Source organism: Delphinapterus leucas, chromosome 6, assembly GCF_059928025.1.
Source record: "Delphinapterus leucas isolate spDelLeu-1000000601 "Yukka" chromosome 6, BTC_Dleu_Yukka2, whole genome shotgun sequence".
Taxonomy (NCBI): Eukaryota; Metazoa; Chordata; class Mammalia; order Artiodactyla; family Monodontidae; genus Delphinapterus; species Delphinapterus leucas.
Window position 1 is genome coordinate 62,142,018 of NC_143134.1, and position 24,581 is coordinate 62,166,598.

General features: G+C 36.0%; 1 protein-coding gene across 2 annotated transcripts in view; it reads left to right on the forward strand.

The window, feature by feature from the left end:
• Window positions 1-24,581, forward strand: part of MPDZ (multiple PDZ domain crumbs cell polarity complex component) — a 558,334-nt gene that overhangs the window by 61,443 nt on the left and 472,310 nt on the right. For both annotated transcript variants that reach the window (XM_089913222.1, XM_089913221.1), the window contains exon 2: window positions 19,179-19,238. The gene's annotated coding sequence lies outside the window, so the exon portion shown is untranslated. The remainder of the gene's footprint in view (window positions 1-19,178; window positions 19,239-24,581) is intronic.

The following is a 24,581-nucleotide window of genomic DNA, read 5'->3' on the forward strand; positions in this document are numbered from 1 at the left end:
CAGCCTCCCTTAGTCAGTTTTGTATTTTTCTTACCACGCAGAGACTGAAGCATTTGGCATACGTGGGATCCTAGTATTTTAGAGCTGGAAGGGAAGTTCTCCCACCCTGGTTTTATCTGTAGGCTGGATAAAGGTTTGGGATTTAGCAATAGGCTTTGCTAGCTCAGCTTGTGAAAATCACATTCTTTATCAACTCCCCAGATGGTTTAGATCATTAAAAACACAACAAAACAAAACAAAAGCTCTTCAGAGTGTACACTGTGAAGATATTCTCTAATTTCCAAGAAAAATAAATATATGTCGAATTTCTCACAGATTTCTCACACTTTCTCAGTATCCAGCCTAAATCGCTGTGCTGAATGGAGAACATAAAGCCATCGTTTTTGAAACTGCAAAGCTTTGTGCTGAATACTTAACTTCCAGCAGCCCCTTTGCCTTTGCAGCTTGTCCGTCAGCCCCCAACTCTAAGTCAGTATTTATCTATTGGGGCTTAGCTTAAACTGAGACGTAGATGTCTTTATTCAATGAATTTGGGGCAACTGGCTCTCAATAAGCAACAAAAACAAAAAGGCTGTTTCAAATCAAAGAAACCTCAAGAAACTCTCCCACCATCTGCTGAGGAGAGAGAAATGAGCCTGTGGGCCGAGAGCTTTGATTGAATAGAAGAAATAGTATTGTCATCTAAATTTTCTGCAAGACTCTTTGGATCAAAATATTATAATCACAGCAAATAGATGCAGCAAATAGATGCGGCCACACTTAATGGATACTCAAAGGGCCAGACCACTGCTTGACTGGGATCGTTTACTGTCATTTGCAAGGAAAATTGGGGGGCTGAGGGGATCCGGGTTGGAGGGAGAAAGGGAGACCTGACGTTCAGCTGGCATGCACCAGTGTATAAATGGCTGGCATTTGCAGAGCTGCATTGCAGGGGAGCTTTTAGCATTTCGCCACTGCCAGCTGATGTCTCTGTGAACATCAGTGCCAAGAAGCCAAAAATGAAAGCAGGTGCAGGGGCAGAGGAACTGAATGTTGGGGGGCGGGGGGAGGGGGGAATTCAGCAACAGAACTTCTGTTGTTAAAAATTGGTTGCCTTCATTAAAACCTAAACAATGCCTCACTTTAACTCTGCATAACATTTTTAGCCAGCTAGAGTCCTGCACACACACTTAAGGCAAGCCTCTTACATTTATGCACTGGGCGAAGAGACTGTTTTGTCTCTCTCCCTCCAAAGCTGCGGATTGTCTGCAAGACTGCTGAACTCTGATTAGAGCGGCTTTCCTTCCGAAGCTGGGAGCATCTGCTTCTGAAAGTGCCCTTTACCTCCCCTCCATCCCAGAGTGCCCCCTCTTCAGAAAGTCCCACTTCTACACAACCAGGGCCTGGGAACAGGGAATATTCCTGAACTCGGCATGTCTTCACAGAGCCCTGTCGCCAGTTCAGCTCTCTGAAATGCTGCTTTCCTATGAGAAAACAGACGGGACTCAGGGCCGCCTGCAATTTACATTTCCCTCAAAAGCTCTGTGTTCCTGCAACATTGTTCCCCAAGCCCGCTGCAAAAGACAGCAGGAAAAGAAACGATAGGGATAAGCTGGAAAAAAAAAAAAAGGAATAAAGGTAAGTGTTCAGGACCAACTGAGGAAAAGAACTAAGGCTTGCCACTTAGCAGTGTGCCCTTAGAACTAAGGGCACACTACAAATCGAGAATAAAACAGAAAAATGACTGCTGCCTGCTCTGCTGGCCTGCCCGGCTGAGCCATTCCCAGCAGAGACTTGGTCACTGCAGAATGTGAAAGTCATCTTTGAAGGAGATGGCACAAAACTACAGATCACATGCAGCCTTCTCACAACTGGGATGGAGAGAGAGCAAACCGCAACAAGAGGAAACTGCAGGCAATCTGCGCTTGGTGGAAAATACTGGGGTTTTTTTCCTAGTGGACATTAGTGCAATAAGGGAAATAAAAATATGTTTGCTTGCTTTTACAGGCTTTTAGAAAAAACAGACATAGCAAAGTTCATTCTACAAGTCAGATGTTCTGCACAAACTAGAAAAAGCTCCATCTATTAAAACTATGATGCCACAGCTTTGGGGTCAGCAATTTTAATTATAATTTAAGATGAATAAATATAGTGACTCTTGGGGAATGGTAGTGAGAATTAGGTTTGTTCTATGACCTGGGGATCGTTTATAGTCAATCTCTTTTGCTTCTACCACCAAGTGCTACTGTCTTGTCCACATGTAGGTTTGGTTATTAAAAGCTTTTAAAACCCAGAAAAAAGTTTAACAAGTTAAACCAGAAACATAAACGAGGTCACATGCCGAAAGAGTCAGTGGATGAAAAGGAACTTAGTTCTTAAAGCAAGTAGAGTCTGGGTTTTAGTTGGAATGAAATATACTGAGTTGAGATAATAGGAGACTGCAAAGCTGAGAAGTCTGAGAGAATGAAATGCTCTAACAGAAAAAAAACAAAAAATTGGCCAAGGCTAGGAAGAGGCATTCCAAAAAAAGAAACAGAGATAGCTAATAACATAAAACAAGGTTCAAGCTCCGACTAAAAAAAGCAACATTTGAAAGAAAAAGCCTTGTTCAACTTCAAAATGTGCAGATTAAAAAATGTACTCAATACTATTGAGAATTTGAGCAAAATAAGCTCAAATCTTGAAAGGAAATTGAAAAAATGTGTATCAAAAACTTTAAACTTTTTCACTGATAGGAATTTGTCTTGCTCAAGTGTTAGGAGATATATTTATGTACCAAAGAGTTCATTGTGGTAATTTTTAAATATTTAAAATATAGAAATATGCTAATTGTAAAAATGTAAGAGATTGGCTAAGAAAATTTGGTATATCCATAAATCATGTTTTAGAAAAATACTCTCTGACATGGGAATCTTCTTGCAAATATATTTGCTTAGGGAAAAAAGAGTTGTAAAATAGTTTATCCAGGATGATCTTAATTCTGTGTGAAGCATCTACTTGGAAATGTTATAAGTAGTTATTCTGAGTTCCAAGATTATAGGTGATTTTTCTTGTTAATTTTCTTCCCATATTTTTTCTTTCAAATTTTTCAAAGTGAAAATTTATATATTTTGAATTTTTTATTGAAGAGTGCTCTGTATATGGAAAAGTACACAAATAAGAATACAGCTTAATGAATTCTAAGAAATTGAAGACAGCCGTGTAACCAGCACCCTCATCAGAAAACAGAAGATTCCTAGTTCCTGGAATTTTCCTCTTGCCCCTTCCTGTTCTCTACCACTCCCACAAGGTAAACTCTATCCCCACGTGTAACACCATAGATGAGTTTGTCTTTTGTGTACTTTAAGTAAAGGAAGCTTGCAGTATAGGATCTTTTGTGTCCAGCTTCTTTCATTCAACACTGAAATATATCTTGTTTTAAGCCAGGAGGAACTAATGGGAAGTTTAGACCATTCGTGCACGGCAGTTGGTTTTATCAGGGCTTCTTAGGAGGGTTCCAGGCCCCATTCCTATCCACCTCCCTAGTGTGTGCTCTGAAACCAGTATTGGGCCTAAATCTATTGAGATCTCTCAGTTGCAAGTGTTTTTTCCTTTTCTGAACTTTTATACTATGTGCATCTTCTATTGGGAAATTAATCAGTTATTATTTACTGTTACACCAAACTTTTAATCATTTCCTCTATGTTTAATTCATCATGTCTTATTCATATATAACTACTAGTTGTTGGATGCATAACACATGCCAGATACACTATGTCTGTAAGATAATACTATCCCCATTTTACAGAGAGGGTAAGTGATTTCCCCTAGGTCATAAATCTAGAAGGTGACAAAATACCCGTCTCTGCCAACATCCTTGGATGCTCTATTAAATGATCTCTCTACTGTACTACATTCTCCCCTTTGCTCATATTTTATATCCTCACTGGATTTCAAGGTCCTGGAGAATAAAAACGATATTTCCCTTTTCTTGGATTTCCCCTGCTAGCACGGTGCTTGATAGTGTTTGCTTACTGAGCATGAGAGAGATGATTTTTATTTGATTTTTCTAGTAGCACAGCACTCTTTATAAATCTTTTTCTTTGATTAAACTGTATCATAATGCTCTATAGTATTGTCCACCAGCAAGGCCTGGGATTCTGATTCCAGTCATTCTGTGGAGAAAATGGGTTTTATAACTGGTGTGGCCAAAAAATCAAAGTGGATAAGGTGAACTGGGGGCAACAGTGTAACTAGTGTATCTGAAATAAAGAATGTATCATCTTCTAAACATCATCCTCCTTCATATGAAGAAAATTATTTTATTAATAATTATGTTATAAAATGAATTAAAGTAATGATCAGAACATACCTGTAGAAAAAAATAAAATAAAAAACCAAAATATTTCAGTACAAAATAAGAATAAGTAGTGATTTAAATCTTTTCTATAACATTAACAAATTTTTTTGAAGAAAAGATAAAAATTTATACCTATGTGTTGGTCTGATGTAGGAATGAATAATAATATTACAGGTTTTTCTCATGCTTTAAATTGTGCAAATTCATTGATGACATTGTCAAAATTAATCTTCACATGTTTATGTTCAATATACAGAACAGGAAATTTTGTCAGTCTATTTTTGTGCATAGTTGATCAAAGAACATTTTTATTACATTTTAATTTCAACAAGTTTCTTTCAGATTAGCATGAAGTAACACCTACAATTCCAGATATTACAGTACTGTTCATGTCTTTGGGATCAATTCTAGCAGCTTTCAAATATGTCAAATAATTTTAAATACACATTCTTATCCCTCTGTTTAAAATTTTTCCTACTAGTATTAAAGGAACTTAAGTTTTGTAACTTCATGTTTAGAGTCACTGGGTTTTCATTCTCTAGTTCACATTTTTTTTTTTTAATGCAGGAAAATATGGTATCATAGGGGTTGGAGAAATGAACTCTGTGAAAGCGAACTCTAATGATTCCAAACTATTAACAAACTTGAGTCACATGGTGCCATGACCCCACTGTATAACTGGGACTCTTGAATTAATTTCTGTGTAGAATACAGTATTTACAAAGGAATAATTTATGAATATGTGCTAATTTAAACCTTATCTCAGAATATGACTGTATATGGGTCTTTAAAAAGGTAATTAAATTAAAATGAGGTTTTTAGGGTAGACCCTAATCCAATACGACTGGTGCTGTTACAAGAAGAGGAGGTTAGGACACAGACAGACCCAGAAGGAAGATCACATGAACACGTGTATGTTTGAATGTACGGTTACAGGCATAGGAAAAGACTGGATAAATGCTCACCAAACTCTATTGGGCAGTCATCACTAGCAAGAAGAGAATGGTGATTTCCGTATTACACTTATGCCATTTTATACTGTTGGGATGATTTTTTGATATGCATGCATTACTTATACAATTTCAAAAGGTAATAAATAAAAATGAGATCAATAAGTGAGAGTTTTTATATAATATAATATGAGCTACTATTAAAATCAGAGTAGCAAGACCTGAATATACAGGTTATAAGAGAATCCTGTATGTATTTACAGGGAAGAGCTAGAAACACTGTGTGGACATTGTACAGAGGCAAATTTTGGGATCAGTAGGAAAGATAAGTTCTTTGCCATCTAATGATTAAATAGCCTAGCAGCATTGTTTATATTGCCAAAAAACAAAAAAATGTTAAAATCAACCTAAGTATCTTTAACAGAAAACTGAATAAATGAAGTGGCGTGTATCCATATAATGGAATAAAATACAGCTGTGATAATGAGTGACCCAGAGCTAGCTTTATCACCATTCATAAGTCTCATAAATATATTGCTGAGCCATAAGAGCAGGTTGCAAAAGAATACACACAATACGATAACATTGATAGGAGGTTAGGAAACGTGTCACCCAATACTCTGCATTGTTTATGCATAGGTATTTATACAACAAAATTATTAAGCAATGCATAAGAATGGTGAGTACCAAATTTAGGATAGAGGGTAGCCTTCAGGAAAAAGGAGAAGTGGGATTAGAGAAGGATACCTGGGAACTTGAATTATATCAGTTATGCTTTGTCTCATGCTCGTTGGTGGGTACGTGATAATCGCACAACTTTTATACCTTTATGTGTGAAATGTGTTATAATAATAATCATAATGATATCAATAATAATAACTTACTTAGCACTTACTATGGGTCAGCCACTATGCTAAGGATTTAGTATGTATTAACTTGTTTCTTCCTCACAAAAGCCTTGTCAGACAAGCACTGTTATTAACCTAGTTTTACAAATAAGTAAACCAAACACAAGGAAGTTAGGGTAACAAGTCTAAGATCACATCTAATTAGTAAGGAGCAGTGCTGAGATTTGAAGCCAGGCAATAGTCTGTGGTGTACTATTCTCTTAAAAATGGAAAGGGTTGTCTTGTGAGGTAGTCTTTCTCTTTTTTTTTTTATAATGTAACGAGTCACCTGGTGAAGTAAATGTAAATAGATGACCAAGTCCAGGATTGCTATGGGTGGCATTACATTGCGATTTGTGGGAGGGTAGACTGTATAAATTGCATTTTCCTTCCAATCCCAAGTCTAAATTTTTAATGTCAGGAAGAGTTTGTTTGGGGGCAAAAGATGAGGAGTTCTACTTTAGGCATGTGGAGTTCGAGGTAAAAATGTGGCTAGTAAATAGTTAGAAATGACAGGATTCAGTTTATGTTACAGCCAGGAATTTGTTAACAGAATAGTCCAAATATAGAAATGGATGTGATTACCCAAGAAATATGAAGAAAGGAAAAAATGAAAGGCCCACACCTGCTGGGAGAAAGAACAAGAAACTTGCTATCTGTCTATTGCTCACTCTACACACATGTGCACACACACACACACACACACACACATACAAACCACATACCACATGCACACATGCTCACATCCATGCATGAATTTTGTTCCTTATAAACAGTTCACTTTCTTCTTTTCATGTGTGGAAGCAATTCCCAAATATGTGTCAAGAGATGAAGAAATGACCCCTTTGAGACAGGTGTTACATGCATTGTTTCCAATCCAGCATGCCTATCTACACCCTTCATTTCATCTGCCTTAAAATCTGAAGAATTAAAACACACATACACACACACACACACACCTCTACACTTTTCCTTGTAATTCCATCTGTACTCTTAAAGAAATAAGTCTGTCCCAATAGTAAATACTCCCCATTTCCGCCTCTGTATTTGTCAGTTAAGAGAAAGCTTAATCAACACCATAATAATTTTTAGAATTCAAAGTCCCTTGAGCAGTTTATAAAACTTTGCTATTTGTATTAAACTTTAAATTGATTTAATTTTACGTAGTGAAGCTAATGTTAAGGAAATAGAGCAATACGTCTTTCAGAATGCTCACTTTTATAAATTCACAGATCAGCATGCAAAATGCAAAGATGATTTTTTTTCCTCTGAACTTGAGCTGGTCTTATCAGCCCATGCGTATTTTTCAACAAATGGATTGTAAAAATTATCCTAAAGTATGATTATTACTGGAAATGTTACATTGATCAGATCTTAGTGGGATTTTATCTTAGTTCCTATTTAGTAAGGAAGCAGCTGTTCCATCTTCTCTGGGGTATTGCAAAAGAGGGGTGATTTTGAAGGGAAGCAGATGAGAAAGAAAGTGAGAGAGAGAGGGAAAGCTAATATTAATGGACTCTACCACTATTCTGCACTTATACCTGCCTACACATGTTTAATACTCTTGGCAATTCTCCTGTTAGTTATTATTATGCCATTTTTTAGATTGTGTAACTGAGTTTCAGAGGTGTTGAGTAAGTATCAGTCGTACAGGCTGCAAACTCAGATTTTTCATTACTCCAAAGCCCATACTCTTTCATTTACATCACTGTGTACACATAAAGAATATGGTAATTGGGCTTCCCTGGTGGCGCAGTGGTTGAGAGTCCACCTGCTGATGCAGGGGACACGGGTTCGTGCCCCGGTCCGGGAAGATCACACATGCTGCGGAGCGGCTGGGCCGATGAGCCATGGCCCCTGAGCCTGTGCGTCCGGAGCCTGTGCTCCGCAACGGGAGAGGCCACAACAGTGAGAGGCCCGTGTACCGCAAAAAAAAAAAAAAAAAAAAAAAAGAATATGGTAATGTGTTTATCCAGCAAAAGATTCATCTATTCCCCCACCTTTTACTTAATATCTTCAATCAAATTGAAACTACTCTCTAGTTGTCAGTAGATTTGTTAATACCTTGTTTATACCTGATAGGAAATAAGACAATTTTGGTCGCAGCTTCTACCATTACTCTTTTCATATGTTTCCTTTACTTAATGCTTAACATAATACTTGGAATTGTCATACTGTACATTTCTAAAACATAAATTTATTTTATTATTTGGTAAATATGATTCTAATTTGGTTTTACATAAGGCATTTTTATTTGCCAAATGTAATTCCACTCTGTTATACTTTTAACTGATTATTGGTTTCTAAGAAGCATATGAAAAGCCATATTCTTAGTGGTGGACTTCTTTATATTTTTTGAAGTATAGTTGATTTACAATATTGTATTAGTTTCAGGTATACAGCATGGTGATTCAGATTATATTCCATTACAGGTTATTATAAGGTAATGGGTATAATTCTCTGTGCTACATAGTATATCCTTGTTGCTTATCTGTTTTACACATAGTAGTTCATATCTGTGAATCCCATACCCCTAATTTGCCCCTCCCCCTTTCCTTCTCCCCTTTGGTAACCAAAAGTTTGTTTTCTATATCTGTGAGTCCATTTATTTTGCATATACGTTCATTTGTATTATTTTTTTAATTTATTTACTTTATTATTTTTGCTGCATTGGGTCTTTGTTGCTGCGTGCCGGCTTTTTCTAGTTGTGGCGAGTGGGGGCTACTCTTTGTTGGGGTGCACAGGCTTCTCATTGTGGTGGTTTCTCTTCTGGCGGAGCACAGGCTCTAGGCACGTGGGCTCAGTAGTTGTGGCTCGCGGGCTCTAGAGCGCAAGCTCAGTAGTTGTGGCGCATGGGCTTAGTTGCTCCACGGCGTGTGGGATCTTCCTGGACCAGGGCTCAAACCTGTGTCCCCTGCACTGGCAGGAGGATTCTTAACCACTGCGCTACAAGGGAAGCCCTATTTTTTAATAATGTATAACCACGTGTAAGTGATATCATATAGTATTTGTCTTTCTCTGACTTATTTCACTAAGTGTAATCTCTGAGTCCACCCATGTTGCTGCAAATGGCAATATTTCATTCTTTTTATGTCTAATATTCCATTATGTATATATACCACATCTTAATCCAATCATCCGTTGATGGGCCATTGGGTTGCTTTTATGTCTTGGCTATTATAAATAGTGCCGCTGTTAACATTGGGGTGCATATATCTTTTCAAAGTAGTGCTTCCTTTTTTTCTGGTATACGCCCAGGAGTGGAATTGCTGGATCATATGGTAGTTCTATTTTTAGTTTTTAAAGGATCCTCCATAGTATTTTCCATAGTGGCTGCACCAATTTACATTCCCAGGAACAGTGTACTAGGGTTCCATTTTCTCCACACCCTCTCCTACATTTGTTATTTGTAAACTTTTTGAGTGGTTGAGTTTCCTTATTTTTAAATGAGAACTCTGACGATCAATTAGGAGCTAGTTCTTATTTCCTGCTATTACTCCTGCATCTCAGGCAGTGCCCAGCACAGAGTAGGTAATCAATAAATCATCATTCCCACCACCGCTCAGCACACTCTTCTTACTCTTGTTTTTTCCACTTGTAACCACATGAAATAACATGAGTTTGAAAACACACAAAAGATCTAATTAATTTTGTTAGCTAATGTTTGCTGTGTTGAGCCTTCAATGTATATTATTAATATATATTTTATGTAATATATAAAAATATAAATATGTATAATATAAATATTATATATAAATATTTATATATAATATAAATATGTATTTTATATTATATATAATATAATAAACATTTTTCACATTTCCAAGAGGTTAGTACTATTATTATGATCATTTATTATTATTTGTCATTTAACAGAACCAAAGCTTGAGAGGGTTAGCGAGAATTTTTGATTTGAACTCACACCTAGACTTCTCAGACTCATGAGCCCTTGTACATATCCACAACAATAAACTGTTCCTTCTAAGAGAGGTAGGTAACTGATATGTTGATGATGTCACCAGTGCTAAGTAGAACAATCAAATAACAAATTGAGTAGCAAAACAAAGGTAAGGGAAACAAAGAATTTCCTGCAGACAAATCCCCATAAGAATACATACTGGACCCCTAGTTCTCCTTAGTATCTTTTGTTCCCTAGCATCTAATTTGGTAGAAGGATGAGAAGGGCAGCAGAGAAGGTTGGGATGGGGCTGGAGGACCCCACAAACTCTTGTCACTGCAGCCATGAACCTGGTTAACGACCAGTCTCTCCTCATCAAAATAATGGTGCTGTTACTTCACTGTTGCCTTAGCAACCTTTCCTCACTACAGTTGGTACCACTCACATGGTGTCTTTGGTCCCAAGCAGTAATAATACCTCTGCCATATTGTTGCCGATATTACTGCCGGCTTTTGGCCTGGCCCTTTAACTTCTGTGTCACTAACTTGACATTCATTCAATGAATATAATCAGTGCTAGGCATTCTTCCATTAGAACCATCTCTGGCTATAGTGCCAGATAGACATATATACCTCCTTCACTAAATGGGACCAAACTACTTCACACCAAAATTATGAATTTCTGCTCTGAGATGGATATCCCTTCAGTACTGTGTGCCGGGTTGAACTGAGGACAATTCACCATTTTTCCTTTATTCCAAGAGCAAGGGAAGTCTGCTTCCCCAGGGTGCAGGAGCTATGTCTTCTTCCCATGTGTGATCTCTAAGGGCCATTTCCATTTCAGTGCTGGGTTTCTTCTAGAAAGATCCTATTCACTCAGGGGACTTGTCATCCTTTGTGCAAAACCCTAACTTTACCTGTTAACTAGAAATATTAAAGTTGAGCCAAGTACAATGGTAGACAGAGGAGGAAGATGTTGTTTTCCTCCATCTTCTTTTCCTTGCCCTCTATCCAGCTCACCTCTATAGAGCTAGCTCCGGACCGGACATGAACTGACACTGGAGCAAAGGACAGAATAAGTGGGAATGACACAAGGCAGCACAGAGCTGGCAGAAGTGAGTGCAAAAGAATCAGCAAACAATTACAAAAGAGACATCAACCAAAGAGAGGAAGGACCTGCCAATTTTGGTATTACTCTCCATTTGCACATGGTGTTTACATTCAGAATCAGAGTCGAGTTACACATTCCCCACCAAGACTTTTGTTTGGAATAGTTCAATGGCTCCTCCAACTTCCTCGTACCTTGTGTAAATCATCAGCCACCCTAAATAGCCCAATGACTAGTTTCCAGCAAAGCCTCCTTAGTGTCCCTAAAAGGCAAATCAAATATCAAGGGTCCTGAAGAATTTAAAGCTAAGGAGATTGCTCTTATCCATCTGTGGTATAAATATCGTGTATAAATTAAAATTACTATTGAATTACCAACTTTAATATTACTTAAGAAAAATGCAATTTAGAGCAAAATTGGAAGAAAGTCAGATACCTAGTTACACACTGCATTCACTCAAGATAAATGAAGCATTGCTCTATATTCTTGCTTAGTTTACTAAACAAGGTGGTTTGATTTCCCAGACGTAAATAGAACCCAATATGACCACCTTCCTAACATCAAAAATTGTCTGATGTGTTCACATTGGCAGTACTTCAAGCTTGAGGACAGCAGAACCGTTTCAGTCTGTTCTCTGCACTAGGTGCCAAGAAGCCTTTAATTAGCTACTTAGTCTAATTACTCTAAATAGAAACTTATCTGTTCATGTGTCTTCTAGAGCAAAGGACTTGGAGTCCTTGTATTTACACCGAGAGAGAAACCCTCTCTAGGTCTCTGTGTTACTTCTGTGGCTAGAACAGAAAAGTAAGGAAAATACCAGAATCCACAAGTCTGGCTCCTGCATAATCCCATCATCAGTGCTCCATTTATACTAAGATGATTTGTTCAACGATCTAAACCAGATTCTGCTCTTTACAATTTGAATTAGGTCAGCTTTTTTTTAAGGGGACAAAAACCCTTTTAAAAGCCAACTTGAACTGGGCAGAGTAGCTTTTTAAAACAATTGCCCAGTGACTTCTTCAGACCGCTGTATGCTGCAAAACGTGTAAGAAAATTAGAAAAAAGTTTAAAGAAGCCTAGGAGGAAGTGGGGAGGAATATGGTGAAAAATAAACCAATAAACAAAAGAGCACAACCGTCAGCCGCCGAGGGCGGAGCTACGGCCTCTTCCTCCTGGTTGTTGATCTGTATGCCAAGTACAGCAGAGGAATGCCACACCCTGGAGGACAAACTGGTAGGAAGTAGTATGGTCCTTTATTCAGAACATTAAAAAGATCTGAAATTATGTACATTTCATGGGATTTGGAGAATGATTTAAACCCTTAAGCATCAAGAAGTCTAAAACATGAATAAGATTAACCTCTGAAAGAAATGTAAAATTTACTCCTCCTAATAAAAATACACTATTCGTACATTACTCGTAAACTGAACTGATGAGCAAAAGCAGTAATAAGTCAGCAAAAGTACATTTCCAAAATTATTGGTTCAGGCAAGGCTTAATGGAATGAAACTGTAGATGATGGAACTTACATCATCAGTTTTTAAATTCTGTACATTTTGAACATCATCCAAAAATACTAATCCGCTGCTGAAATTCTGTGCAAGGGAGCAAGAAGGGAAATACTCTATTTATTGCAATCTTCCAACCAAAAGTGTTCACATCCTGCTGTCAGTGCATCAGAACTGTATCACATTCCTTGGTGAATATGCCTCCTCTTTCGTTTGGGTTTTGCTTTTAAATCCTTTTATAGAAGTTTAATGTTCGGCAAGAGCATGTTTCTAAGTTCTTTTTCTACTTTACCCCCTGACTTTACATGAACAATACCAAAGATAAAAAAGGGAGTGGAAAGACTCAAGCATATATTCAACGTGGCACAACAAACTTTGGCTTTTCAAAAATGCCCTTTTATGTGTTTGGTGTTAGGTTGATAAGTTACAGGAAGAATTTTTGCCTGTTGAGGAGAGACAGGGAAAATAGATTTAAATTAATTATTTTATGCGTTTATATTCATCATCTGTGCAGACTTATAGAAAAACTGAAGAGTAGTGGGACCACAGTATTTTATATATGGAAGTGTGCCTATGTTTTCTAGTCCTTGTATTTTTAATTTCATATAACCCTCAGCTAATTATTACAATTTGTATGGAAGATAATCTCCTTAAACTATCCTGTCGATATAATGCAGATTCTTTCTTAAAAGCCGAATAAATCTCTAAGCTTCCACATTCTTCTACAAAACAATCAGAAGCAGAAGCATGAGTCCTCCCACAAGACAAAATGACTACACATTTCTTCAATGATGGTCTGCCTGTGGCCTTCGCTGAGATGGGAATCATTCCTTCCTCCTAATTTTGGGGGGAGAAGATCAATTCCTGTTGTATCATTCCAGTTTTCTCCACATTGAAACCACTATTCGCATCAACACAGAATTAGTCCACACTTATTTTGATCAAGTATGATAGCATTCTGTATTGTATTTTTTCTCCTTTGACCATACACATTGAAAATCCATACCGTAATTTCCTAGCAAGGCCTTTTAATTTTATTGAGGCTGTGTTTGTTAAAACTTCTCATCTTTCTCTTTTCACTGAAGTTGACTTCTCAAATATGAAGATGCCAAAACTACCTTATGCCGGCAATGCTTTCCTTTTCGTAAATAGCTCTGTTCTTTTTCTGTTCAAATTAAGAGTGGATTAAGTTACTGTAAGTGGCTTCCTCCAAAGAATATCACCAAAAAGTGAAATATATTGGCTGTGGCACTCGCTGAAGTTTTAAATAGGTAAGCTGTAATTGCATAAGAAAAACAAGGAGGGGTGTAGGAGTGGAAAGGGCTATTGTATAAGCAAATAGGAAATCTGCTCACAATGTGAGAGAATACAAACAGGATGTATAAATTGCAAAGCTAACACCAAAGTTTTCTGCTAGCCAAGATTCATAGAATTAGAATTATCTTTTCGCCTGGTAAGATTCCAAAAAGAAATAAATAATGATATTCAGAATTATTTCTTTAATGAAAGAGGTAGCTGAAATTGAAGTCAAAAGATTACATAACTCTTTTCGAAACATAAACAGCTGCCTTAGGATAGCTTGTACACAATTATAGACTATTTTTATTTAAGTTTTGAGAGTATGAGCTGAAATTCTCTTGAACAGTCTCTTAAGTATGTTCCTTCATTTTCCTACAATTTTAACAAGATAAGTGTATGTTGTAAAGCAGGAGAAGAGAATAGAGTAGGTAAAAATAACAGACTATAAATATTTAAACCTCACCTATCCTACTGGATTATCCTGTAACTTCTACATACTTTCTGTATTATCCATGTCCTGGCTCTTTTCATTGTCAGAATTCCAAATCCATCCTTTAAGATTTCAATTCATTTAATCCCACCCATGTCAGGAAGTAGAAATATTATACAATAGATAAAATAAACTTAAATGAAATACCTGTCTGAGTACCCTGAGTCCCTGTTTCCTCATCTATAAAAGGAGAAATAAAGGAATATAACCTAAGGTCCTTTTCAGGTGAGAATTCTGTAATGCGTGCTTTGCATGATTGCATTCAATATTAGAGAAAATGTGGAGGTAGTAACAAATTGCTACTTTCAGAAATGACTTTAAAATGGAGCCCCAGGTACTTGAGTATGGACAGTGACCAAACCTTAAAGTCCTCTGCCCAAACCTGGGGACTAGGTGAGAACTTAATGAAACAGTAAGCTCATCCTACCAAGGAATAATAATGGCAATGTGAGAGAGCAAGGAGCTGATAGTTCTTAACTGCTTCCTATGAACCAGGCTCTGTGTGGCACTCTGGGTGTAGAAACATGGACCACATAGTCAGGTCATAGCCCAGAGAAGGAGATAAAGGAGTAAACACAAATCTCAGTGCGGTTGTGCTGTGTACTGTGATAAAGATAAGTACACAGTGTAATGGAATTACATGGGAAGGAAAATGCTACAGGCTGGGAAGGATTCACAGAACAGAAGACATATCAACAGAATCTTAAAGTAGGTGATACTAGGTAAGGGGCAATTCATAGTAAATCTGTAACTCACTGGAGAAAATTTCCCCTTTTCAGTCTTCTTCCAAGTTGTCTTGGATCCTTCTTGTTCTTTAGTTTTTCATATGAATTTTAACATCAACATCCATTTTCTACGAAAATGCTAGCAAACTAACAAAACTGAATTTACCTTTAACATGCATGTCTTTCTATTCATGAAAACAGTGTATCTATTGTAGTCTTACTTTGGATCCTCCCACAAAATTTAAAATTTTCCAACCGGAAGGACTTGTAAATATTTTATCTGTTGCTCTTTTGAATGGAATATTTAACTACATTTGAAATGATTTATTTTAAATTATTAATTGTGTATTAAACATCATTTTTTATACTGATCTTATATCCAGGAAATGTGCAGAATTTTCTTATTAGGTCTAATCTTTTGTGTGTAGATTGTCTTGGATTTTCTATGAAAATAATCATATCATCTTCAGATAATGATAATTTGTTATTATTATTTCTTTTTAGACCTGTGAATATTTATTTGTTTTGATTTTTCTCTTTTACTAATTTGGCTAGGACCTTTGAAACAATACTGAATACAAGTAGTTATGGTGGGCACAATTGTCTGATTTACTCTAAAGAGAATGCTGCACATGTTTCTACATTAAGGATGATGTCTGCAGGGGATGTTTTTTTTTTGCTACATCGTGACTGGGTGTCAAATTAGTCTTTTAAAAGACTAATAACAAAGTAAACACCTATGTAAATACAATCCAGGTTAAAGAATAGAACAATGACAGTATTTTTAAAGCCCCTGAATCCTTTTCTACAATTATATTATCTGTATAACCCAATAAAATAAGCATAATCATAACATTTGTGATCATCATTGACTTAATTTCCTTTATGTATGTATCATATGTATATATCCTTAAAAATATATTGCTCACTGTAGGGAATATAGTCAATAATTTTAATATCTCTGCATGGTGACATGGTAACTAGACCTTCCAAGGTGATCACTTTGACATCTATAGAAATAGCAAATCACTATGTAGTGGCTTGCCTTTTAAGTCTTCCTATATTGTCATTTGGTGAACAGTTCTTAATCTTGGTGTCATCTAAATTATCCATCCTTTCCTTTGGTTTATGCATTCTTCAGACTTGCTTAAAAAAATTTTCCTGCCCCAAGTTTGTAAAGATACTCTGTGTAAAGCAGATTTAATATTTGCATTTGCATTAAAATGTTTAATTAACCTGCAGTTGATTTTTATACATTGTGTGAAGGGTCCAAATTTATTTTTCTATATAATAGTCAGTTGTCCTAATGTTTTATGAAAAGTCCATCTTTTTCAACTATCTGTAATGCCATCCGTCATATTAAATGTCTGTTTATGTTTGGGTCTATTTCTGGTGATTTCTTTCTACTCTGTTTCATTGGTATATTTGTCTATCCCTGTGTGCGTGATATAGTGTATTAATTACTGTAGCTTTGTAATAATTTTGATAAATTAGAGGGCAAGTACCTATTATTTTCTTCTTCCTCAGTGGTCTAGACTATTCTTGGCCTTTTAATTTCATATAAACATTTCAGAAGCAATTTATCATGCTTCAGAAAATAAAAGAGCAACAGAAGGAAAATATTACTGGTATTTTAATATCCATAAAACCACTGTGGAAAAAAGTGACAAATTTTGCAGTATGGATTCTTTAAATTCATAAATCAGTTCTGGGTCTCCCTTTATTTTATATTATATCTAATGTCACTTTACACGATTTCAAGAATCATTATGAAATTACAGAAATCAAGACAGTGTGTTGTATTAAAGGATATCTAGTTATCTAGATATAGAGTTCAGTGGGGTCCAGAAATAGACCCACAAAGATATAAACAACCAATGTTCACCAAACGGGCAAAGGTAATACAATAGAGAAAGAATAGTATTTTCCGAAAAAAAAAGAAAGTTGCTGAAACAATTAAATACTCACATGCCATACACACACACACATACACACACACACACACACACACACACACACACACCCCTTAGTCCATACCTCATATCTATATGAAAATTAACAAAAATCATAGAGTTTTGTGTAATATGTAAAACTATAAAACGTCTAGGAAAAAAAAGCAAAATAACCCTTGCTATTTGGGGCTGGCAATGATTTCTTAGATACAACAGCAAAAGCAGGGTCTATAAAAGAAAAACTAATTTGGCTCATGTGTTAAGAGAATGGAAAAGCGAAGCCTCAGACTGAGAGAAAATTTTTGCAAATCACATATCTCACAAAGGATTTGTATCTAAAATTTATAAAGAACTTTCTACTCTCAATAACAAGAAAAACAAAACCCAAACCTCAGTCAAACAATGGGCAAAACATATGAAGAGACATCTGACCAAAACAAGTATACAAATGGAAAATAAGCATCAAAAGATTAGGCAAGTTATTTGTCAGGAGAATGAAAATTAGAGCTGCAATGAGATACCATGACACACCTATTTGGACAGATAAAGTTTTAAAAACTACTTACCATAACAACTGTTGACATGGATGCAGAGCAACTGGAACTTTCACACATTGCTGGTGGGAATGCAACATGGGCCAGACACTTTAGAAAACAATTTGGCCGTTTCTTATAAAGTTAAAAATACACTTATCATACAACCCTGCAATCCCACTCCTAGCTATTTACTCAAGTGAAATGAAACCTTATGTTCACACAAAAACTTATATGTGAATGTGTATAGTGCCTTTATTTGTAGTTGTACAAAACTGGAAACAATCCAAATGTTTGAACTAGGTACTGGTTAAACAAACTGGTACATCTATATAACACAATACTACCAGAATACAAAGAAATGAACAAGTAATACAACAGTGTGGATGGATCTTAAATGCTTTATGATAACGGAAAGAAGTCATACTCAAAGTGTACATTCTGTATTATTGCATTTATATTACATGATGGAAAAGGCAGAGTTATATGGACATAAAAGAGATCAGTGATTTCCATGGGCTACTAGAAAAGAGTTGACTGCAAAGGGGTTGACCATGGTCTATTTGGGTGGGGAGGAGGGTGATAGAACAGTGAACTATCTTGATTGTGGTGGTGGTTAGAGACCTGTAAGTATCTGTCAAAACCCACAAGCTAGTACAGTTAAAAAAAAAAAAAAAAGTGAATTTTACAGTATGTGTTTTATATCTTAATAAGAGAGGAGCCCACTTCATCTGATTTTAATATAATCACATCAACTTTATTTAGGTTAGTGCTAGTATGATATATCTTTTTCTATTACTCTTTCTGTGACCTTGTTTTTAAAAGATCACTTATTTTAAAACAATATTGTTTTCTTTTTAATATAGTCTTATAATCTTTATCTTTTAATTGGTCTGTTTAGCTCCTTTATAGTTAATGGAATTGCTGATCTAGTTTGGCTTAAATTTACCTTCTTGTTATTTATTTTCCATTTGGCTCATGTTTTTATTTTTTATTTCTTTTTTCTTAGATTAATCAAGTACTTTTACTTAATGTTTTTCCATTTTCTCCATTTCCCATTTTTACTCCACTTTTCTTCTTTCCTTTTTCAGGTTCCCGTCTCCAGCTCCTTGTGGATAATTACCCCTCATGATCTAATTGTTAGGGCCTCATCCATGCCCACTATCCCCTTAAGGCACCAAGAAAGGAATGGACAGAGGGGCTGATTCCATCAGGCCCCGTCAGAGTTACAGAACTGTAACTGAGGGCTGCACGTTCTAAATGCAGCCTTACCTTTTGACTCCCACCCACACTGGTCTGCCCTTTTTCTGAACTTATGTTATACCATGTACCTTGTCATTCGTTTTCTAAATTATTAAAACATAATATTTCTAAAGAATACAATTTATTGGGTTTTTACTGGACTCCGGGGATACATTATGTTCCAGGTACATAAGTACATTATATGTGTAGTTTCATTTATTTTTTACAACCACTATATGAAGTTAAGCACCATTTTCCCTATTTTACAGATGAAACAACAGAAGTTCTTGAATAACTTGCCCCAGATAACCCAGTTGACTCATTCACCAGTAAGTATTTGTCTAGCATCCTTATTTCAGGCTTTAAATTTAAGTGCTTGGCATATATATTTTATTTAATCTTCACATCTCTGGAAATAGATATCATGATCACCGTTTTACAGCTGTGGAACCTTTGTAACAGATATTATGTAGCTTGCCCATTATCACACATCTAGTAAGCATGAGCTTATAATCCATTTCTGACCTTCTCCAAAGCACATGCTCGAAACCATTCCTTCTTAATCTGACTTGTCCATCTACTCCTATACTATCAAGATCCAGACCTGTGCTTTACATTGCAGGTCCCCACATTGCCCAATGCATACTAAATATTGATATAATGAGAAAATGTATTGATACAAGAGAAGTACCAAAATATCCTTATTAATCATAACCCGGGAAATCCAGGGAGAGAGAATGCAATATCGCATTATATAATATCAGTTAGGCTTAAAAGTTTGATATGAGGTCATCTTTCCAGATACCTCAAACAAAATTTTTTACAGGTCAACTATTTTTAATGGAAACACTTCTAGCAAAAACTATAGCCTGCCTTCTTATACCAGGTAATCAATATAATTTAATTTACTCTTAAGTCAGGATCACTGTCAAGAGAACATTTTTTAATTTGCTGTAATATAATGATGCTAATAAAATGTTTGCAGTAAGTTTTTACAATAGCTTATCTTTGAATGAAAGTCTTTAACTCTCAACAGCTTTAGCTTATTTATTCTGACAATACGTGGGCTTCCGCAGTAACATTATAAAATTTGCTGCTTCTGTTCTTTCTGTATTGGGAAAAACAGATTCAAGCCCAAAAGAATTATGTGTAAAGTAAATAGACTCTGAGTGAGAGTCTGAGGTTACCAAACAGGTCTAGAGGATAAATGTAATGACACTATTTTCACCATTCAAGGGCCTTTTAAATTTACTTTCAAGTTTTTTGTTTGTTTGTTTCTTGGTTTGCAGAGGGGAAGCAGGACTAGGTTAGAATTCCAAGAAATCTGATTCTTGGTCAGTGGACTATTTTTTTTATCTGATTTATATTTATTATCCTGCTTATAATGATAATAGCAGTAAATGTTTCCTATCAGACATTATTCTCCTTCTTCTTCGTTCATTTCTATGTCTTTTCTAATTCATTGAACTTGAAATATGAATAGAATTGGGGGGCTTCTGGGATGGAGTGGGCAAAATGGAGTTGGTGCTATAAAAAGTTAGATGTTAAAGTTAAATATGATTAGTTATCATTACGATGTAATTTCGTATTTCAGTTGAAGACATTGGAACTCTGAGATCAAGAGATACTATTAGTTTACATGGCTAATTGGAGGCGCGCTGCAGAACGAGAACTCTAAAAATCCATTCCCACGTTCCTTCAGTGTTACTATTATTTGCATAACGGAATCATTGCAGATTTCATTTCCTTTTGGAATGGCAGTGCAATAGTGATCTATAATTTATTCTCATTATTTTACATCTTTAGATCAGTCTAATTTTTAGCTGTCAACAGGAATTGTAGAGTACAGAAAACAAATACAACTCATATAAACTAGTCAGTTATAAAATATTTTCTGGGACTTCCCTGGCGGTCCAGTGGTTAAGACTCCGTGCTTCCGCTGCAGGGGGCAAGGGTTCCATCCCTGGCTGGGGTACTAAGGATACTGCATGCTGTGTGGTGGAAGCCAAAAAAATAAAATAATATAATATTTTCTGCTCACCTCTTCATATGAGGAACAAAAGAGGGCTATGAACTGTAAAATGCAGGATTAAACTTGGCATCAGTCTCGTGAATGAATCATTCCCTCACTCAAGCCATAGTTATTGAGTACTGCTGTGGTCCCGAGCGCTCTTCTAGGGACTCGAGATACATCAATAAGCAAGGACAAAAATTCCATCCCGGTGGAGTTTACATTCTCACAGGGGAAAACAAGAATAGACAATAAGTGTGATATGTAAGTAACTTTTATAGAATGTCAGAAATGTGAAAAAAAAAAAAAGAAAGAAAAAGCTAAGTAGAGGAAACCGAATGGGAGAGAAAAACGAGAGAGAGAGAAGCAGGCGGAGGTGCTGTAGAGTTTGTGGTACCCAAAGCTAGTTCTGCTTATGTCAGTATTGAATTGTCTCTAACTTTTCCATGGATGTAAGTATTATCCTCTTAGCTACTATGTTAAACTCCTCTGTCTTCAACATTTTATTATAGTCTACATAACACTTAGCACAGAGCTGACCTCATGGTAAGAGTTCAATAGATATTTGATGATTTACCACATGCTTATTTACTTAACAGATATCCTTCACTTAAAACTATTTTCAGATTATAATTGGCCTTTGGAAGTGACACATTAAGTGAACTTTAAAATGTTCATTTAAAAGTTTAGCTTTTTTTCTTAATTAGCTAAAGCATTTGGGGAGTAAGGTTCAGCTCTTTATTGGGTACCAAGATTAAAAAGGTCAGATATTTTCATTAAGCTACAGTCACCCATTAGGTAGGTTTCCTAGCCTTTTACTTTGATATGAGCTCAAGTGCCAAAAATTCTTCATAACTAGAAGCACGGCATTAGCCAGAAGTCAGAGGAAATGATGGAGACGATGGAGCCCAAAGAATGATGATGAGCGCCTCTGTTTCTTGGAAGCCTATGGCTAAATCATCAATCCATTAAAGATGTCCTGGAGGTTTGGGTCATGTGTAAAAAGAACACATGTTCTTCTGCATTGTGGGATTGTCAGGCTTAGGCGAATACTTGTTTACGTGGCTAATTAGAGACAGGACTGAAAACTGGGCCTCTAGAAATTCATTCCCATGTTCCTTCAAAATTACAGTTATTTGCATAATAGAGTCATTGCAGATTTCATTTCCTTTGGAATTTAGCAAAACCTAGAAGTGACTTTAGGCTGCAGTCGGAGTTCTGTCTGGCAGTGAGGAAGATAAACTCTATGACATCACTGCTCCGTTGAGATAATAAACAATCTGATTATATCAACTAAGATGGAAATCAGAAAAAGCCAACGCACTCTGCATTTAAAAATTTTTTCGTTTTATAATAATGATGGTGATGATAAAGGCTGACTTTTATTGGGTATTTACTATACGTAAGGCTCTCTTTTGCGTGCTTTCCCTGCATTAATTCACTGAGTCCCCCAAATATCCCCACAGAGTAAAACCCATATTATTTCCAATTTACAAAGGAGGACATCTGAAGATAAGGAGATAGTTCAATGATCACGCAGAAAGAGAGAGCCACAAAATCTACTCTGGAATCTTGGATTTGAAAAAATCCCTTAGAATCTTGCTAGTCAAAATGTTTTACTCGGGCCAGCAGCCCTGGCTTCACCTGGGAGTTATGTCAGACATAAAAAAACTCAAGTCTCACCCAGACCTCCTGAACCAGAATCTGCAACTTAACATGATCTTTACATGGTCCATATGCCCATTAAGTCTGAGAAGTCCTGTTCTACAACGTCCCAGACAATTGTTCCTCCAAGACAGGGAAATCATTAACCCACAGTCATCCTATTCCTCTGTAGGATGGTGGTCATTGAATTTCCTTTAGAAAATTTCTCCGTATTTCAGTTTTCCTATTACTTCTACCTTTTGGTCTTCATGTTTTATTTTCAAACCCATATTAGGTCTTAACCCCTTTAAGCACTGAGTATAGCTATCAGTTTAGATCTGACATCACCAGCCCCAGCTTGTATCCTCAACCCTCATCTACACTCGGGTCAAAACTCTTCATTTTCAGACAAAGCTCCCAAATTTCTTTTAACTTTTCATAAGCCCTGCTTTCTCTCCTGGATGCGTTGCAGTGTGTAAATTTCTTCTACATGTGAATTGAATTCCAGGTGTGGTAATTGCCTTCCTCATTCTGGGAGCCTTTCTTTCATCCCAGATCTTCTTACTGGGTCCCTTGCCTTTGCTTTTTATATTTGAGAAGTAGTGTTATGATATCATTTTATGTTGCACTTAATTCTAAAAATTCTCCAGCTTTGGCTTTCACACATTCTCCTGCTGTTCATGCTAAAGTAAAAAGTTTTGTTGTATGCTGTTGTCTTTTTCTTCCTGACCTTTCCATTAGTAAATCGATTCAAAACTTCTTTGTTGACTTATCACTAAACTTACTGATAAAATAATTAGTCAAAATTTGAAGATTTTCTTCACAAGTCAGATATTTGCCATTGGGAATATTTCAGTTTTATGCTGTATTTTAAAAAAGTTTACAGGCATAGCTTAAGACTTTGTATACTAAGTATTATTTTTACCATGTGGAAACAAATTCAGAATTTAATTGAAAATCATATTCTCTGTAGATTTTCTTTCTAGTAGTCTAAATGAAAATGAACATCTAGGCAATTAGAAATCTTTTAAGAATCCAAGATTTAATGGTTAATGGTGGTCAAATTTTATACTGCTGGAGCATCGCCAAAGAAATTGTTAAAAATTAAGATTTCCAGAACCACAGGCTCTTAATCACAGGGCCTTAGGTATGGGCTAGGGATTTTTACTTTTAAAAGGCAAGTAGTTCACAGACTACAATTTGAAGATTTAGATCTTTCACAGATTTATTCAGTTTCTTCATCCAATTTATCAGCATCTACATCATGCATAATATTTAATTTTATTTGGCAGGGAGTGATCATCATTAACCAATATCCATTAAATGCCTTCTCTTCACAAGGCCACACAACAGATACCTAATAAAAATCAAGTGCTAAAGCTTTCAAAATGAGAAACTTCACATTTATTGTCATTGTCACTCAGCTTTACCAAGAAAAAGCTACTAGAAAAATGATATCAGCAGTAGGGAGAGGCCACAGAGTTCTTAGTGTTCCAAGAATTGCTGAGGATATAAGACTCCTTGACATGTTATACACATGTACAGTGTCATTGTCCGTAGCTGTGTCTTTTAATACAAATAAGGAGATATAAATGTAAAATAGGAGGCTGAAATCTCATGTCCTATCTCCGTGCCCATAATTCTCCATTTCCTTTCTAAGACATTTCCCCTGATAAGAAGCTTTATGAAAGAGCTTTACTGTATATATGAATAGTCCAAGTGTATAAACCAGACTCAAATTTATTACATATATCTCCAGATTTAAATAGGTTGAGAAATGGGTCAAACAGTCATAAATACTATTATGTAATTTACTATTACCTGTTTTTAGAGGATGTACTTAAGTAACTCTTGCTTTACCTCAATTAAGCAAAAGTCTTGATGAAACGAAAATGAAAAATCTCTCACTGGTAATTTAGGTCCAAGAACTGGTGTAGGCTGGGAATCTGAATTTATTCAGGTGTTATCCATTTATTTAATGTTGGGTGAGCACAACAAAATGCACATGTGAAAGTTA